This window comes from Mixophyes fleayi, chromosome 3 (genome assembly GCF_038048845.1).
Source record: "Mixophyes fleayi isolate aMixFle1 chromosome 3, aMixFle1.hap1, whole genome shotgun sequence".
In the NCBI taxonomy this organism is placed as follows: Eukaryota; Metazoa; Chordata; class Amphibia; order Anura; family Limnodynastidae; genus Mixophyes; species Mixophyes fleayi.
The window spans coordinates 125555082-125570125 of NC_134404.1; the positions used below are offsets into that span (position 1 = coordinate 125555082).

The 15044-nt window shown below is 37.6% G+C and overlaps 1 long non-coding RNA gene across 1 annotated transcript in view; it reads right to left on the reverse strand.

Annotated features, from left to right (window-relative positions):
- The window catches only part of LOC142143989 (uncharacterized), a 40922-nt gene extending 37234 nt beyond the window's left edge, over positions 1-3688 (reverse strand). The window contains exon 1 of the long non-coding RNA XR_012689622.1: positions 3538-3688. This is a non-coding gene — a long non-coding RNA (uncharacterized LOC142143989). The remainder of the gene's footprint in view (positions 1-3537) is intronic.
- Between the last annotated feature and the right edge of the window lie 11356 nt (positions 3689-15044).

A 15044-nucleotide genomic window follows, 5' to 3' on the forward strand; every position in this document is an offset into this window, starting at 1 on the left:
AAGGCTACGTATGTCTGACTTTTTTTTATGCAATTTAATTCACTACATCTCCTTTTTTTTTGTAAAAAATAAATAAAATGAAAACAAATTCAAAGAAAAAAAAATATTTTTCGTACCAAGTTTAGTAAGTTTAAAAGACACCCCCAGGTAGCATCAATATACATAATGTAAGAATAGTACATACAAATTATGAAACAGATTCTAACATCAAAAAATTGAGGGCATTAAACACAATGAAAGATTCCATTCTTAGATAGTATTATTACAGTACCTCTTCCTACAGTCACTGTGAAGAACACTGCTAAACAATTTTATGAAGAGGTGAATACCAGGGGCTATGTGGAGAAATACATAGGTCAATTTTAAATGCAATTTAGTATATTTTAGGAATGGTGTTCCAGATAGTAGAAAAAGTATTTTCCAAAAAACAATTCCCAGAGTTCTCCTTTGATGATAACAAACTTACAGATGTACATTTTTCACACAGTAACCGAGGAGAGGTCAGTGAGAAACCCTTGTCAACCCATTTAATATTAATCCTTTGTCGTTAATAAGCCACAACAACACTACATCTTCAGTGCCAGGAAGAAAGAGCAAAGGACTAACTAATTGCTGGGCTAAACTGGAAAACAGATACACTTGGATATTGTTACATATAACATGCGATGAATGTTCAATTACTGTTGGATAATCTAAAAATATATGTAATATATGTTTGTAGGGGACACAGATTTCTAGGCTTTTTACTAGTATTTGATAACAGGAACTGTAAGGAAATGTTACTATTATTGTTACAATTACTACTATTTTGGGGTTTTCCAACTATGTGAATATTATCTTTGTGTAGACTTTGACACATCACAAATGTAAGTCACTTTATGCACTGTTATATTCTCATTGGCTAAATCAAATCCACTGCTATGGACAGTTCTAAAACACATGGTTCTTTTTCACTACAACCTGTAAACCCATGTTTTATTCATATTCAGCCTCTTTCATAGTACTTGCTTAGGTGTGTAGGCAGATACATCCATTTTATCAGGATACCATAACTGGTAGATTTAACCTGGCTTGGCATTAAAAAGCCCAAACTGACCTAACAAGCAATGGTTCCCTACCACAATCACCGTTACTAACTCCAGACATCTAACTATAAAAAATATAAGAGTTTAACATATGAGAAACTGTGCCCTGTCTCCCAGTACCTGTTCATTCATGAACCCAATAACAATTCATGTGAGCAATATACTATCATCTAGAAGCAAGAAAACTATTAGACATGATAAAGGATAAGCATGCTACATAGTAGTCTTTGTGTATATGTTTTTATTGGCCATCTGAAAAATTAGACAAAATAATGTAGAATTCAGAATCCAGTCACTGAAATCCAGCGCAGATGTGACTATGTACTATATATATATATATATATATATATATATATATATATATATATATATATATATATATTCTTGCTATTACTTCCAAAAATGAACGCTAATAATTATATGTCCTTTTTAATCATAATCCTTTCATCCTGTATTCAATCTCTTTGATATTCATGCATTGCAATAATACCACTAATGATTTAGGGCCTGATTCATTAAGGAACTTAGGCAAGAAAACCATGTTAAAGTGCAAGGGGGGAAAATTAGTTTTTCTATTTCTATTTTGCACATAAATTAAATACTGACTGTTTTTTCATGTAGCACACAAATACTTGATAGCTTATTTGTACACTGAAATTCAAAGTTGATATTTGTGTGCTACATGAAAAAAAACAGTCAGTATTTAACTTATGCGCAAAACAGAAAACTAATTTTCACTCCTTGAACTTTAACATGGTTTTGTCCAGGAGACTTAAGTAAGAAATTTCTTGTCTAAGTTCCTTAATGAATCAGGCCCTTAATCTATATTATGGAAACGTTTTGAATGTGTCTCCTGTTATTACAAACAAGTCTTTGGCAATTCTTTTTTAATTTATTTAGCCTAAGTTTTAGTGTTATAAATATGTGTGATAAACTTGTGAATGAAATAATGCGCTTATTTAATGCACATTTGTATAATCTGGCATAGCAAGCATCAAAATCCTACTTTTCCAAGTACGTTCAAGTTCAAATATCGCATTGCATTGTCAGACGCGCTGGCGTCTTAATGCGGGGATGTATACCTGTTTTATCTAGTGTGTATTATATATGTTATATTTGCATGTTTAAACAAATAAATGTGCTTTGTGTGTGTGTGTGGAATGGCTCATAGAGTTTGAAAAGTTCAAACTAAAATCTATTTTAACATACAGGCTTCAATAAAGAAAATACATAAAGTATTATTTTTGAGATTTGCTGTGAATACTTTGTACCCAAATTAAATCTCAACATAAACTCAATAATTTCTCAGTTTGGTCTGTCAAATTATTTTCTGTTCATGCTTGTATATATACACATTTTACATGCTGTATGATACAAGTCATGGCCAATATTACAAGTACAGTAAATATTTCAAAATATATATAATTTGAACCATCTCTACATGAGAACTATGATACGATTATTTCATGATTGTAATGAAGTTTAATGTTGAAAATGTGTATAATGTCCTTTTTATCCCATTAATCTTATCATGCCTGTATGATGTATAAAGATAAGTGTTACAGTAGAGATTGGTGATTTTAAATGGTAAACCTTATGAGTTTATTTCCATTATGTGCCTTTGTGGATGTACAAACACCTTGAGTCAGCAGTTTCAATAAAACAGTCATCCCTTATCTCTGTCACTCCTACCTGCTATTGTTAACCTGGGATGTATATTGTTTTAGAGATGCTATTACAGTCTACAATGAATGAAAAAACACACAAGGATGCCCAGACAGGGGTGACATGATATATTCTGCCTTATTAATGACTCACATAGATTCTGTTTAACATTTAGAGGTAGGCATAGAAAAATAATAGCAGACAGGCCAGTATTTAAACGAAACTTACTATTGTACTGTTTAACTTAGTAGAAATGATACAAAGAAGGACATGAATGTTGCATAAATGAAACTCACTTATACATAATATTTCATTTTTTGATATTGAAATAATAGAGAGAGTACTTTACCCCGAAATAATTGTTCAGTTCTTATGCATTGTATTCTTTATAAATCTATTTATCTATCTATCTATCTATCTATTATTTCTGAATGTTAGTCTGAGTTTCTAACTGAATTTCATTTAAAAGAACAAACACTGTATCTATTTAAAAACACTCACAACAGCTTCTGCAATGGGAAAACTTGTATTTTATTTAATCATCAATTCAGATTTTCTGGTAAAATATCCAGCGTTTATTTACAGACTAATCTAAAAAGTGATTAACTTTACACAGCAATTCGCAGTTTTAATACTACAAACCATGCATAGTACATGCAGCCTGGTTGGTAAAAACACTTTTGAGTTTATTCATTTTCAGAAAGCTGTGAATACAGCAAAATTGCTAAACTAGGGTTGTAAGAAATGAACTGTATTGCAAACATGAATTAAGTGGGACAGCACTCACCGTGATATGTGTGGATCAGCACAGTAGGACAAAGTTGTACAGGGTGATGATTCAATATCCATTTCCTTCAGCTTCTTTTGGTATAAATAGAGAAATAAATATCTAGTAGAGATGTACATGTAGATATAAAGTATGAAGACCTAAACTATAGTGGCAACTGCTAGAAGTGATAAACTTTTTGACACTTGTCAATAGGCGGGACTTCTCAAGGGACCAGCCAATGAAATCCTTCTAGTGACAGAGAAAATTGATTTGTGCCAACTGGACACCTTCATTTATTTATTTGTTTTGTTTGGTGCCTGAATCAGTCTTGCAAACACGGCAGATTTCCTGCTGAGGAGTTTGTTGTAGTGTAACTGAGCTGACCGGTTATTGGCCAATGCATGGGTGACGTATGAGTTTAATTTCAGAAGCTCTGGGTTCTGCAACCGTTAAGCAGTTTGCACTGTATGACTATTCTTCCTGTACTGCTGAGTCTTTGTGAATTTTATTTGGGGCTCAAGTGATTCAGAAACCTATAATATATCACAACAACCATCAGGGGAATTTTTGTTGTGTCCTTTAATACACACCAACTGTCTGTTGTGGTAAGGGTTTCAGTGAAGGAACCAAAATGCAGGGGAATTCCTCCACATGAAATAAACTGTGTGTGTCTCCCTAAGATCATCTGTGCATTGTGGAGGTTGCAACGGTCTTTCCTGAAGTCTTTTTAGGGTGAAATCATGATATTTTTCCATGTGGACATAAAACCATTTCCCAAAAAAGTTTTTACCTGAAATGAAAGAAAATAAATAATTGTAAGCAATGACATCAAGAATAAAAAAAATCTAATGGCATAAATTAAAAAAATAAGTCTTTTTATATTTATTACCTGAAGGACAAAAGTGACACTTACATGCTGTTTGTCAATGCTGTTCAAGTCTGACACTGTGCACTTTTCTGGATATAGCTTTATTTACCAAGAGCTACAAGGAGCAACAGTAGCTGCTTGCTATGTGCTTCCCTCTAGCTTGGTTCCTACAGAGACTCCCACCCAAACACTGTGCTGTAAGCAGATATGGGTTTTGTGGTTTTGGGGAATGAAGGAAATATGAATCAGGTTCTAATTTAAAGTGGATTCTGAGAAGACAAAATAGAATTAGGGTTTCTAAGCAACGCTAGAGATGCATCCCGTAGCATAAGCAATGACCCAGTGTCTACGTACCTACAATGTACCTTTATGATGGTAACATCAGTATAAATACTATACATATGAGACATACTGGGATACTGTGTATCATTTATGTCTTGCAGAAAGTGCCATGTGGAAATTCTTTGACACTGCTGTGTATGTGCCAGAGTGGTCAGAATGCTATTTAAAACTTGACATTCTCAACCCACAGACAGCTTGATAGTCCTGAACATCTGTGAATTGTGAATCCTGTAAACTTGAAGTCTTGAACTGCTGCCAACTTGAATACTTTGGATGACTACATGGGTAGATTGCAAGACAATATGGGGAGCTCACAAAAGAGATCCATTTCAAAATTAATTATAGAATTGTAATTGATTTTAGAACTGTTGCACGCAAGCGTAGTTCCCCATTTTGATTAGTAAATTTAAAGGGAAACTATACCTGAGGGTGAGTGAGGTCTATTTTCAATATTTAATAAAACATGGTTATATGTATGCCATTATCCAAGCAGACACACACAGCAATATCATAGCATATAGGACCAAAATGATTGATGTTGCAAATCCTCTAATATTCACACATACAAGCCCCAGTTTTGCCAGAAATTTATTCAGACGCTTAGTTGGATCTTGTCCAATTTGACCACCTACGTGTTTGCCCAAATTAGACACTGATCCCGTCGCTCAGCACTTGGTTAGGACCGAACCAGCTTTATATCTCAGCATATTTGCTTTAATAAAAATGATATGTACAGTAGCTGCCATATTGATTGCTTAACAAAGAACAGATAAGCCATAGACCATAATGAAACAGTGCCAGAATATTTCTCAAGAAACAATTTTTAACAAAGCACGTCACAGGCATAGGTGTACATTTGTTTCTATACAAAAGATCAACCTAACATACATTGTATAAAGTGAACTAAAGAACCCCCCCCCCCCTTTTAAGGTGCTTAATATATTACTTGAACCTGAATTCCATGTATTGTAGTACAGTTCCAAAACAAAAGACCAGGCTTTAAAAGGTCTGGTCCTTAAAAACGGCAGTAATAACCTCACAAAAGCCAATAATAGAAATCCAATAGTCAGCCGCAAGTACACAATCTTTTTAGGCACAAATAGCCAGTCCCATTAACCTGTGAATCAAGGAATCACTGCAACAAATCCTTTGTGTGTTTTGTCGTCATGGCAACATCTCTTCAGAGAGGTGCTAGCTAAAGAACTGAAGAGAAACGTTCTTTTGTACATACTCTCAATAAACTTTTTTTTTATCTATTAATACCAACAAACTAAGAGCATTTTTGACAGAATTATGAAAACATATGAAATTGTGCAAGTTAACAATCTTCTATTGTTCTGGATTTCTCCTATTGTTGTATTACACTATATCTGCTGAGATTTATCCAAGTTGGCTGGGATGGTTGTTGCTCAATCACTTTTACATCACCTGCAGAACTATTCAAATTATGTTCGGACATATGTTCCTTATTAATTTATCTATTATCAGCATTGTGCTTTCTTGATTTTTCACTAGACAGAATTCCTAGTGAATTATCAGAGCCAATATAAGAGGGGCAATTCACTTGATCGCTGTTTTTTTTTTACACCGCGTTAAGTCATTTTAACTAAATTTTCACTCAGAGCGGGTTAACTTTACCCGATATTCAATTACAATTTTAATGCAGCTTTTTTTTTTTGCACAAACGGTCCTATCGCGGACAAGTAGAAGATCCATTGAAAGTATAGCGAGGGAGGGGGGGAGAAGCGTTAAAAGTTATTCAATTGTTTTTTAACGCGGCGCAGTAAACTGTGAAATCTCTAGTTTTGTCTCGCACCTCTCATGGCTGTGCAAAAAATTAAAAACATAAGACAACTATTTGAAATCATGGAATAATGTAAAAAAAATGATAAATTATGTTTATTAGTAATGCTGCCTAACATGAAAAAGGCAATTGTGTTTCCCAAAAAGCATGTAAAAAATAAAATTATAAAAATATCACACTAATCACTAATTAATATAATTATGTATGTTATATGTGCTAATATGTATGTAGTAATATGTTTTGTCATGGTATAAATAATTGTATAGTAAAAAAAGTTAAATAAAAAAATATAGTAAAAGAAAGTACTGTATGTAGTTATTATAAAATAGAAAGGTTGTGTAATGCAATAAATGTATGCCAGTGCATTTTTTTTTTTATTATAGAAGACCGTTCACTTCCCCAAAAATTCGCAAGCACCAATGATTAACGCGGGGGCTGTTTCACCTATTATACAATTGAATTGCACGATTTTTCACGCGGCGGTAGCTAAAAACGGTTGCGTCAGTGGGTCAAAACCCGCGCGGGTATTTTTTTTTTTTAACCCGGAGGAAAAAAAAACAACCCGCAGTCATTTGAATTCCCCCCAAGAAGTTTATTGTGGTTATATAGATATATTTGTATTGTAAATTCAGATATGTTTATAATGAGAAAATGTATTTTGATGCTAATTTTTGGTGTCATTTTTACTCTAACAGCATGATAATGAAACGATTTGGACAAATTTGACACATTAATTTTGAATCGTATAGCACTAATTTAAAGGTGTGACTGTGCTAATTTAACTTAATCAGTTTGCACCCCTGTAATTTGAAAAATGAGTACACAGAGCTGAATTCACTGAATTTAAAAGCAATATAAGCAAACAATTTATTTGCAAAATAGAATATGGCAGAAAAGTGTTTATAATGCTCATAAGATTCAGTTTAACAAAATATAAACATTTAATAAGTACTTAACATACATATATCACTAAAGACACTATATATCAATAAACATATCAAAACAAATAATACGAATGACCAAGAAATAGTGATTTTAGAAACCAGATAAGGAGACTGTTCCAATGCCTTTAAGTAAATGGGAATCCCGATTCCATATAAATATAAATATTACTAAAATCCTCTTTTTATAATAATGAATGAAATGGCACTTTTTGCAGTCATTCAATATCTGTATAAATAATAGTTCTTCTGCCCGGGACAAACTGCTCCTGAAGCGTTTTCTTGAAGACTAGACTATTATTAATACAGATAGTAAATGACTGCAAAATAGTGCCTTTTGATCCCTAATTTACAGTGGCCGCAATTTGCTAATTATTACCACTAACATTCTCTTAATTGATTTCGTTGGAGCTTATATTACTATAGTACAGGGGTGGGCAATTAATTTCTTTCGGGGGCCACATGGAAAATCAGATCTGTGTTCGAGGGCCGAACCAAATTTATAAAAGGCCATTATAAAGGGCCCATCATAAAATGCAGCAAATTATATGTAAGAATCATTTACCTGTTCAGTGGGAGAAATCTAGTCTGTCTTGGGCTTGAACAAGTGCACTGAAATCTGGCGGAATATCTGAGGTGGCTATGCGAAGGACAGCTGAGAGGTGGTCATCAGTGATACAGGATCTGTGTCTGGATTTGTTGAACTTCATCACTGAGAATGTCTGTTCACATATGTAGGTAGATCCAAAGAGGACTAGAATTTTCAGAGCATGTCTCCTCATGTGTGGAAAGTTCTCCTCTTTGAGTGATGAGTAAAACTCAAGCAATGGGACAGACCTAAAGTGCGCTGCCAGAAGTGTGTCAGACTGCAAGTCAATGAGTTCCATCTGAACATCACTGGGTGCATTATCCACATTGCAGCTGAAGGGAGAAGAAACCATGTCCATTTCACTCTCAAGTCTTTTGAAGTCTTGAAATCGCAATGAAAACTCAGCATGCAGTGCTTCTATCATGGATGAATACCTGTGGAGGTGATCAGCTGATGGTTTGGCTTCCTTCAGTGTTGGCATGTGAGTGAGAATATTGTCCCCCATTTGGTTTGATAGAAGCTGCAACTTTTTCATGAAAGCCTTTACTGCGCTGTACATTTCATGCACAAAAAGGCCCTTGCATTGCAGTTTGACATTCAGGTCATTCATCTGAGAAGTCACGTCTACAGCAAAACTAAGGTCTGCCAGCCAGTCTACATCTGAAAGCTGAGGGATGTCATTTCCCTTGTTCTCACAGAACTGCCAGATCTCCTCTCTCAGGTCCCAGAAAACTTTCAGGACTTTTCCCAGGCTCAGCCACCTGACATTTGTGTGGTAGCTGATATCACAATGTTCAGACTCATTTTCCTCCAATAGTGCAACAAACTGTCTGTGATTCAGTGCTCTTGCTCTGATGAAGTTAACGGTTTTAGTTACAACATCAACAACATGGTTCATTTTTAATACTGACCTACACAACATTTTTCCTGATGTATAATACAATGCAAGGGCTGAGGGGCAGCGCGGCATGATGCCCGCTGTCCTGTGGTGATCGGCACCATGCCGTGCTGCCCCTCAGCCCTGCTGCACCCGGCATGATGTTGTCTGTAACGGTAATACTTACCTTTTTACTGTCTTCTTCCATACTCTTCTGTGCTCTCCTCCGCGGCGCTGCTGTGAATGCGGCGGGAGAGGTGTATGGACAGTGCGCACTTCCTCCCTACGCAGCAGCGCAGGGGATTACGCTGTATCCGGCCCCGGCATGATCTGATGCTCTGTAAGGGACGCGCATCGCCGACCAGCTCCGTATCCCTTCCAGAACCTGTGGCTGGCAGCAAAATTAATTAAATCTCCTGGGCAGACCCGGCGGGCCGGATTCGGAAGGCTGGCGGGCCGTATGTGGCCCGTGGGCCGGAGTTTGCCCAGGTCTGCTATAGTATTACCATGGAACCTCATCCAAGTCATGTCGGTTGTAGTTAAATGCGCTAATATTGAAGCTGGTTACAAATACAGTTTTTTCCAGAAGAGAGGATACAAACTCCATGTGCTTCATTAATATGGAAAGAGGATTTTATTGATCACTATTCCCCAGTCATTCCTTTTAATTATTTGTTTTTATATGTTTATTTATTAAAAAAAAAAAATCACTCACTCAAAGTTTTTAAGTTGACAGGTCTGGCAGTGTCACTAACAAAAAACAAATAGAATGCCACATTATTTTTCCTTGAGATTACAATGTATTCCTTTGTTCTTTTTACAACAATACAGATATAAACATAGAGAGCCTGGTGTAGAGTTGGATGTATATATGTCCTGAACATATGCAGGGAAAAGGCGCAGGTAGAAAAATATTTTATGTGTATATGTTGAGTTGGAAGCATCTTACCATGTGCCCAGCTGTACTCTACTCAACCTATAATACACAGATGTGTCTAGTGAAAATGGCAGCTGACTTAGAATGTAGAGTGCAATGTTTTGTTATCTATGCAGGGAAACCCTATACTGTGAGAACCAGATGAGGGATAAAATTGGGTCTCTATAAGATAACAGGTGTCTTCGTCTTGGGACAGTACTAACTTCGGGTTACGGCTCCTATCACACTAGTCATTAATTGTTGTTGGTACCCTGGATCTTCAAGCCTCTGTTGGCTTTGTCTCTTTGTGGGAAGAAATCATCCCATAGACTGTAAGCTTGTGTGTAGGGCCTTCCTACCTCTGTCTGTCTTTATTATCCAGTATTATGTTATTACTGTGTTTGTTCCCAATTGTAAAGTGCTACAGAATTTTCTGGCCCCATGGCCTGCTCAGATTGGAGTATCTGGACCTAGGGAGCCTGAGCCACATGGAGCAAAATCCTCTCTGTCTGCCTCTGCTCCTTCAACCCCCACTGATCAGCTCACATTGAGTTAGGTGTGCAGACATCACCCCTGTATTGACCGTGGAGGTAAATGATTTAATTAAACAAAAGAACTTATCATATTGGCTAATTTTCCATTTTTATTTGTTTACACATTAGTTTTGAATTAATTTATTTAAAAAGTCTGTTTTATATTTTTATTACATACTGAATTTTTGAAAGCACAGTATATGAAACAGTGTGAACAAGCAAAACAACAAATTCTGAGTATCTAGCGCTCCACTCAGGCTTGCAGCCTTTTGTATGTTAAAGGAATACTACCATACAATTCCATAAACAATAGCAGATAAATGTGTTACATACATGAAGCGCTTCCTTGCCTTGCACCTGATAATATTCCACAATACTTGAATGATGTTCTATTGCAGAAATCTCTATATATAGAAAATACAACCTCACATAGTATAATACAGTATGAGACGTGATTAGTAGGATTTATATGGGAAAGAGTGTGCTTTCATATAGGGATACACCATCCAAAACCGTGTTGACAGCGCCGTATCACGCCCCTAAGGGTGTCCACTTACAAGATGAATATAGGATATGCGCCTTAAAAGGTGATTCTTGAATGGCTTTCCTGCACCGCAGATCACACAGATATCTCAATGCGATTCAAACGATATGAACACCTACTCCCCCTCCGCTTCCCTCATCACATGGAGTATAAATATGTGAAAGAAGAGAAAGCGATCTTGTGCTTTATATTTTATTAAAAACAAGTATCAAAAGTAATCAGAGGAACCGTACCGGAATTCAGATGTAATAAGCAGTGGGTAAGTACATATTGAAGTCCCTCTCACAGACCTCGTTACTCTCGCTGATAACAGAATGGCTGATCTTCCATTCTGTTATCAGCAAGAGTAACGAGGTCCCCCCTCTATTCAGTTCTAACCCTAGTGCTGGTTCCGTGAAAAAAAAATAAAATAGCAGGACCGTCGCAAACAGCTTCTACACAATAGAAGCTCCGATACGCAATGAGCTTAGTCTATTTATAGTATTAGGGGATTTTCCCACGGGCATGGGAAAATCAGCTAATAATATAAATAGAACTACCGCAATGAGCTAAGTTCATTGCGCATCACAGCTTCTACCTAGTAGAAGCTGTTTGCGGCGGTCCTGCTATTTTTTTTTCTTCCTTCAATCAAGAAAGAAGAATCGTTGATTTTACAAATATGGGACCCTCCTAGCTGAAGCAAAGAAGACTTCAATCAACAAGGGGGCCCTCCTGGCTGAAGACTTCAATCAATAAGGGGGCCCTCCTGGCTGAAGACTTCAATCAAAAAGGGGGCCCTCCTGGCTGAAGACTTCAATCAAGAAGGGGGCCCTCCTGGCTGAAGACTGCAAGCAACAAGGGGGGCTTTGTGCCCAAGAAGAACAGAAGAGATTACAAGCAGCGACTTTTGGATACAAATACTTTGGTGACATTGCAAGCAGGGACTTTGGATCTACAAATTTATTTTGGACTTTTACAAGACGGACTTTGGATACAAAATTATTTGGGACTTGGGTGACAGACATTTTATGATTAAAAGCTGCTGACAACAGATGAAAACATCTGTGGTAAGTATAGGGTATTTACTATTTTTAATAAAAATATGTGGTATCAATGAGGGTGTTTACTGTCTTTATTGTGGGTTTATTATTTTTATTAAATGGATGTGGTTTTAATGAGGGTGTCGTGATTTTGTAAACATTTAAACTACAGGTCCCAGCCAGCCGTGGGTGCCAGGGCATGTTGGCACTTGTGGTTCTCCAAGTGCCAACATGCCCTGGCTGCCATGGGTATGCTGGTGCTTGTAGTTATACAAGTAGCAGCATGCCCACACTATTTATGGCACCCTGGCAGGCTGGGACTTGTAGTTCCACACAACAAAATGGCGTGTTTATTTTTTTCAACTATAATTGCCGTTATTACCCTACACCCACCGCCCAGGGTTGTAGGAAGAGCCCTAGTGCTTTCAGCACTGGGCTGGGAGTCCCTAGAGGGGGGGGGGGCTCATTTTATTCGGTGGACCCCATTCTCTAGGGAATCCAGCCCAGTGCTGAACAGCCTGGGGTTGATTTGTCATTATGACAGGGGGAACCCTGCCACGTGTCCCCATGCTATAGTGCCACCAACCCCAGGCTGGTTTGCTTACTGCGGGTTCAGTGAAAATCGGGGGGACCCCACGCAAATTTTTTCCCCAATTTTCACAGAAACCAGCAGTAGTCTGACAGCACTAGGGTTAATAGTGAAAAGACGGGTGACCCCATGGTGTTTTTTTTTTAAACTTTTATCTATTTTTTACAGGTTTTACAGCTGCCGGAGCTCTGGCTCTATTGCAGAACAATGTAACAGTAATGTGTTTAAAAAACACCCTGCAAGCAAGTGTGTTGTATCTGGCATGTTTGAAAGCAAACTTTCCTGAGTTTGCTTAATCACAGCTTCATACAGTTGAGACTTGTATAGCTGCAGTGGCAAACGGTCAGGAGTTTGATCTCTATCGATTTTGGAAATAGCAATTTTGACAGAAGCACAACTCTGGTGATTTTACATGAAATTTCAGCTTCATACATCTGCGAGTTTCAACTCTCCCGAGAAAATCGCTGGATTTGCAAAATCGGACCTTGATACATTTACCCCCTGATCTTTCTTCTCCCCTTTGCATCTAAACTTTTTGAGCAGCTGGTCTATAACCACCTCGTCAGCTCTTGCTCCCTTTTTGACCCGCTACAATATGACTTCCCCTGCACTCCACTGAAACTTCTCTTACCAAGATATTCTCTCTGCTAATTCTCCTTGTTCATCCATCTGTACCTCTCAGCATCTTTCAACATCATGGACCACTGTCTCCTTGAGCATACCCTCTACTCCATTGTCCTCCCTCTTTGACACTGCCCTCTATTGATTTACATTTTACCTTTCTAACAGCTCCTTCTCTGACTCTTCCTCCACACCAATGAAACTTCCCTTACCAAGATTTCCTCTCTGCCAGTTCTCTTTGCTCATTCTTCTGTACCTCTCAGCAGCTTTTAAAACCATGGACCACTGTCTCCTCCAGCATACCCTCTACTCCATTGGCATCCATGCCACTGTCCTCTCTTGGTTTGCCTCCTACCTTTATAGCCACTCCTTCTCTTTCTCTACCCAGACTCACCCCTCTTTACCTGTCAGGGTCCAAAAAAGGACCATTCTCACCCTCCTTCCCGTCAATCTGTATATCTCCTTATTTGGTGAACTTATCAGCTCCTTTCACCTCGATTACTACCTCCACTTTAATGGTACCCAAACTGATCTCCCTTCCATCTTTCTTTTCCCTTCCTTCTCATGTATCCAGCTTTCTATCTGCAATCTCCTCTGGATGTCCCAGCACCTTCTTAAACTCAACATGTCCAACATAGAACTCATTGTCTTCTCTCCCTCCAGAATTCCCACCCCTCCACTCCTCTCACTCTTGGTTGAAAACACCATCTGCAGTAAACAGCAAAGAAAGCTAGAGCATATAAGAACTGACACTCTGGCAGTGATTACTGCACAGAATGGGGTTTAAATAGCTGAGGGTCATGTCATGTGTCAGCAATCACATGACTGAAACCAGGAAGTGATGTGAGGGATCACAGGGATATTAAGTTTAAATATACCAGGAAGTGAAGCCAGAGGTCACATGACTGCAGGCTCAGAGAAATCAAGAAGTTCTAGAAGCAGATAATGCAGTCCTGAATGGGAACATCCAGTCCTGAAACCGGTAAGTTAAAATGGATATTGGAACTTGTTCAGTAATCTTGAGGTAAATTACAAGATTTGCTCCTCATTATCTTCTCAGGCTTTCCAACATCAAAGTTGACCAAGTCCTTTGGTCCATGTCTTTCACATATTTGTTACCGGGTTAAGTATGTGATGGTTAAATACTAGCATTATATTAAATTGAGCATTTATTAATAACATGTCAAGTCACATCTCTACGCTATCGTGAGCCATAAAATATATACACTTATTTTGCCTAATGTTCGCCTGTTGCACAAGGTTCTTGAGATGTGTCCACCTAAACATATGTAGTAATTATGCTCTCAACCTATGAACATTCTGGGCTAGATTTACTATCAGGCGTGTTTGTAAACCCGCCGACTTTCGGCGGGTTTAGCGGCGGTTTAGCCATCGCCGGATTTACTAAGGCTAAACCCGCCGTCCAAACGGCCAGAAATTATGTTTCCAAACCCGCCTCTGTATAAAGCGCCATGACGGTTTCAACAATGTTCAACATACAAACAGCCAGATTTACTATTAGGGGGTTTATAAAGCCGCTGGAAAACCGCCATTCAATAGACCAAAATGAAAGCGCTGCTTGTGAGCGGCGAGATTGCTCAAACAGTGTGCTGTTTGAACTATTTAGACATTTTTAACATAAGAGAAAGAGCCATTTTGTGCAAAGTTTCCTCCTTTAGGATTGTATATGGGAAATGGGCAAACTGTCATGTAATTTGAGGGTACTTTTTTTTTTTTTCTTTTCACCCAGTATTATTGCATCCTATTTACTGATGTAAAGGTTTTTTTTTTTGGTTTTCCAGTTGCAACAAATCCTCAAAAATACTGTTGTTTTTTCAAAATCAGGATGCACAATATGTCATTACATAGTTAACCCTTACTT